Source organism: Diadema antillarum, unplaced genomic scaffold (assembly GCF_040938485.1).
Source record: "Diadema antillarum isolate AM-2024a unplaced genomic scaffold, OU_Dant_1.0 seq00001863_RagTag, whole genome shotgun sequence".
NCBI classification, from domain to species: domain Eukaryota; kingdom Metazoa; phylum Echinodermata; class Echinoidea; order Diadematoida; family Diadematidae; genus Diadema; species Diadema antillarum.
The window spans coordinates 14556-20000 of NW_027272533.1; the positions used below are offsets into that span (position 1 = coordinate 14556).

Here is a 5445-nt window from a genome sequence, read left to right on the forward strand (position 1 = left end):
ACACATGAGCTAACATCCATTTGCTCTGACTATAGAATGAGAAATTTTCATTAACCCAGTAAGTTGATTTCCAATTGTACATGCATCCTTAGTTAATACAATCATTGTGAATATTTTGGTTTTGTTGCAACCCCTGCATGCAGAAAGGATTAGTCTTCAATAACGAAAGAAAATAGCAATTTTTTGGAATATTATGCACATGGCGAGTGGATGGTGAGCTCACATTCTAGATCATGGAGTTGCCAATTTGTGGTCAATTGATCACAACTTCAATACATCAAAGCTTTCCAACTTTTGATCACAATTTGCTCAAACTTTCGCAGTTCTGTTCCTCTCATATCTCTGCTTCTAGTCATACAAACTAACTTTGGGGGTAATATTTCCCTTTAATGGTAACCAATTGTAACAGCGTTACAGGCCACATCAATAAATGGTTAGCCATGTTCAGACAGACAATTAGCGTTTCCCATTCAAGCGGGAGGCATCATTAAAATCATTCCAAGACTAGAATAGTTTGGGAAATGCTAATGGAACCCATGTTGGGAGAGAAATTTGCATTTCTGTTCTTGGTTTTTTTGGTATGTCTGTATGCATGTGTGTACGTACCCCCAGTGCCAGGGGGGAAAAATGGAACGAAAATCTAGTTTTTGGTGTGTAAGAAAACATGGGCATATCTGGGGCACACTGTGATGGTAATTTGTAAGATGTAGGTCAGAGTGGGCCGTGCGATGGGATGCGAGGAGTAGCAGTCGTCCGTAATGGACTATCAGCAGGACAACTTCCATTTTGGTCGGGGTCCTGCGACGACGACAATGTTCAGACAGGGATGTAGGGTTAAAGGGCAAGTTCACCCAAATATAAATGTGGATTGAGTGTATACAGCAATACTAGAAGAACACATCAGGGAAAGTTTGAAGAAGCTAATCCATGAAAAAGTTATGAATTTGTAGTTTCAGTGCAGTCATCACTGGATGAGAAGACTATAACAGTTTGTGACATCACTGCGGGACAGTGATATAAAGAAAATATAAGCAGAATTCAACTTATTTTCATATTTCTATCAAAATAAAAGAACACTTGACTTGCCTCTGTCAGAAAGCAGGGGGTAAAATATTACCCTGAACATGTGTCAATAACAAGTAGAGGGAATGTGTACTTATCATTTTTAAAACGATGAAAATATGGTGGATTTTTAAACATATTTCTTTCTTTGTTGTTCTTTATTGTTCTTTGTATGTGGCATCACAAACTATAGTGTCATCTCTAGCAGTGGCGGCACTAACACTTTGAAAATTCATAGATTTTGAATGGATTGTACGATTTTCCTGAAAAAAAAAGATCACTGATGTGTGCTACTAAAATTGCAGCATTCACTGCTAATAATCCACACATACATTGGGGTAAACTTATCCTTTAAAGGGACTGTACAGTACTGGTTGAGGTAGGGATTCACGTTTTTAATATTCCTAAGTGAGATAATGAAAAGCCTTTTATGAAATATGAAAGAGCATGTAATTTTAAGAAGGATTCAACGTTTATTTGATAAAAATTGGTTTTCAAATGGCTGAGATATCCAAAAAAAGAGCTAATAATAAAAGGCGACATGCCCCAACTTTATTATTATCTCTTTGTTTCACCTTGTTTTTGGATATCTCAGCCATTTCAAAACCGATTTTCATCGAATAAACTTTTGATACTCCTTAGAACTGCATGCTCTTTGACATCTCATAGAGTGGTTTCTGAATATCTCATAAAACGTTAAAAGTTAAATCTTCACCTCGACCAGAACTGTACACACCCTTTAAAGAAGTACCCACCCACTTTCGTATCTACCTATACCCACCCATGCCTTTTGCTCCGAGTATAAATCAGTGCTGACAGGGCCTGCTGCCCTGTTTTGATGGCCGTAACCTCAAGATTAGATGGATCGTAAGAGTAATAAGAGTAAAAATCGAGCCATTCGGATATTTCTCCCAAAAGAGAGATGATTCTGACAGGATGCCCAATGCGATTCCAGTGCAGAAACGAACTTCTGACCGTGATCTTGCATATGAAGAGTTCTTATTTCTGTACCTCATGACAGTGAATTTGTGAATAGGGTTATCATAAAAGCCAGATGGTTATAGGACACACGGTCTACATGATTATTGCGATGGTAGCAGTTGATCTTTCAAGTAAAAAGAAAAAAAAAGCAATCATAAGAAAGTGAATATTTAGTCTACGGTCATAAAGCTGATCAGTTCAACATAAATTCAAATTACGATCTGCCAGGAATAATGTATTGCTCACCTCTTCACAAAGGAAAAGGGTGTCTTGTAACAGCAACTTCTGTAATCTGTCATTTAGTAGGGCTCATCATATGAATGTATCTTCTTTACTGTCCGTATAAGATAGTCTCCCTTCCTGCTATTAAACTCTTTATGTGCTTTCAGTGCAGATTTACACACTGTCCAATGCCCGTGGCATGGAAAGACTAATAGTATATGGTGTGTATCCATTTATTCATTCACATTTCTATATGTTTCTTTATATTTATTTGTTCATGTATTTTGTTCAAGGATATGGTCATTGAATATTCATTCCCATTGTTGTACTGCCTTGCACAGAAGGGTGCCGGAGACCCAGAGGCATTTATTTTTGTGATGAATATATTTATTGCAAAAACTCATGTAAAACTGCCTAACTTGATCCTGACCTCTTCTTTCTTTCTTTCTTTCTTTCTTCTTCTTCTTCTTCTTCTTCTTCTTCTTCTTCTTCTTCTTCTTCTTCTTTTTCTTCTTCTTCTATCTGCCCCTTTCTGTCCATCTATGTATGTATTTATGTATATCTATCTATATTTCTCTCTATCTCTCTTTGTGTATCTTTCTCTGTTTGCCTATCTATCTGTTCATCTCTCTTGCCTATATATCTATCTGTCATTTTTCTCTCTCTGTGTGTATGCATCTATTCATCTGTTTATCTATATTTCTCTTTATCTCTCTCTGTATCTTTCTCTGTTTGCCTATCTATCTGTTCATCTCTCTTGCCTATATATCTATCTGTCATTTTTCTCTCTCTGTGTGTATGCATCTATTCATCTGTTTATCTATATTTCTCTTTATCTCTCTCTGTATCTTTCTCTGTTTGCCTATCTATCTGTTCATCTCTCTTGCCTATATATCTATCTGTCATTTTTCTCTCTCTGTGTGTATGCATCTATTCATCTGTTTATCTATATTTCTCTTTATCTCTCTCTGTATCTTTCTCTGTTTGCCTATCTATCTGTTCATCTCTCTTGCCTATATATCTATCTGTCATTTTTCTCTCTCTGTGTATGTATCTATTCATCTGTTTATCTATATTTCTCTTTATCTCTCTCTGTATCTTTCTCTCTTTGCCTATCTATCTGTTTATATCTATATATATATATATATATATATATATATATACTCCTAGATGGGTCATTTGGAAGACATTTCCATTTGTTTTATATGCAAATTTTAAAATACATGTTCAATGGCAATTTACGCAATGGAGACACGAAAATTGTCTCCTTAATGACCAGTTGTCTCCCTAAGGTGCCAACTAGGGATATATATATATATATATATATATATATATATATATATATATATATATATATATATATGTTTATCTTTCTCTCTCTGATTATATATATTGATCTATCTATCTCTTCATCTCTCCTCCTCATGCAGGTCTCTTGAAATCCAGCAGCTGTCCAGTCCGCACAGCCAGGTCTCCAACACCAACGGTAGCTCTCCCCAGCATGCCAACTCACCCGACAGCAATAACTGCTCTGTGACTTCCAACGGCACGGACAGTGAGTTCCTTTCCTCTCTTTTTTTTTTCTTTCTTTCTCTCGTTCAATCCATCACCCTCCTTTCATTCTTTCCATCCATCCACCCACCAATCCATCCACCATCCATGTGTTCTATTTTACCATAATATTTCCACACTGGCGACTGAAAATCTTTGGAAATCGCATCCGTCACTGTTATCTTATTCTCGTCAAGAATCTTAGCTTACGAGAACATAACTGGAAAATTTCCTTTTCCCCTCTGCCTCTCTCAATTTCTCTTCTCATATGTGACATGGCCTAAAACTTGTCTTTCTTCAACTCATCTATCCATTTGATGAAAAAGTGAACTTAGTGAGAACACAACCAATACTCTCTTTACTATGCTAGTTCTACAGGTGCATCCTTACTTTGAAACTATGACTCGAAATTTTCTGTCGCTGTCCTCCTTTTTTGTGAATTGTCCAGATTTGCGAGGTTATGGCTGAGAAATATAGTACTCTTCCAATCTTCTACCAATCATTTTGCATCTTAGCCTGCAAGAACTCTGACTTAAAAGCTGAGAAAATAGAGAAAGTATCAATTTCTATTTTTCTGTTTCTATAGGGGGGGAAAAAAAATCCACATTTCTCATATTATATGTCAACATGGATATAACCTGAACATTTTTAACTTGCAAAAAGTGGTACGGTTGGGTATCAAGTTGTGTTCGCAGTTGAAACGCTCTTCTCCTGTCCAGGAAATTATTTGCAGTCACGACTGTCTGTCTGTCTGTTGCAAACTCTTTGGTTGAAATCATTTACTTCAGAGGCATTTCTCAGCGGTAACGCATGAGCTGTGATTGAGATTTTTGTCAGTGTACGCTCAGGTTTGTGAACTCATGATTGGCCGCTGTCTTTCCATGTGCCAATCCGAGGTAATCCATCCAGATTGACACTCGGCATTATGGGATTACGGTCTCAATCAGTAAGAATGCATTTCCTGAGTGAAATATTAGCGCTAATTACAAAGCTTGGAACAGTCAAAAGACGGATAAAAACCGTGACGCCAAAATTTTTTCCCCCCTCCTGTTCTGCCTCGTTGAAATCGACACCCGCATCAGAGCACTTTTATTCTAATTTGAATATCTTTGTACTTTTCTCGTAATATCCACTCGAGGCAGGATAACATGAGCTTAGTCGATAGAATAACAGTTTTGACGACTTGTCACCGAAGTGTACCAGCTCGCTGCTAGTTGAACGTGGCTTTTATCATGTGTTCCTGGCATAAAGAGCGTCATAGCTGTTCTAAAAACGACAGCTCCAAACCAGAGACGCTAGTTGGCTGCCAGGATCCCTTTAACTTTCCGTACGTCCTTTCCCTGTTTTTTTGTGCTTCTAAACATCCATTAAATTGGGAAGACGGTGTGACTAGCGGATCTTGGGGGGATATTGCCCGTGATAGATCTAGTCATCGCGTCGGTCCGACAGCTTCGGAGTAGGCAGTTCCAAAGCCTTCTTCATTACGCCTAAACCGTCGTAATTATGGTGTGTTGATTACAGTCGCCTCGACACCTCAACCTGCATGCTTTATCAGCATAGCCTTGCTGGAGTGCCGTCCCACACACTTCGTGGGACAGACAGATCTACCGCCATGATGAAACTACTCTC

General features: G+C 37.9%; 1 protein-coding gene across 1 annotated transcript in view; it reads left to right on the forward strand.

Annotated features, from left to right (window-relative positions):
• The first annotated feature begins 3698 nt into the window (after positions 1–3698).
• Positions 3699–5445, forward strand: part of LOC139712826 (protein phosphatase EYA1-like) — a 134254-nt gene continuing 132507 nt past the window's right edge. The window contains exon 1 of the mRNA XM_071624616.1: positions 3699–3820. The gene's annotated coding sequence lies outside the window, so the exon portion shown is untranslated. The remainder of the gene's footprint in view (positions 3821–5445) is intronic.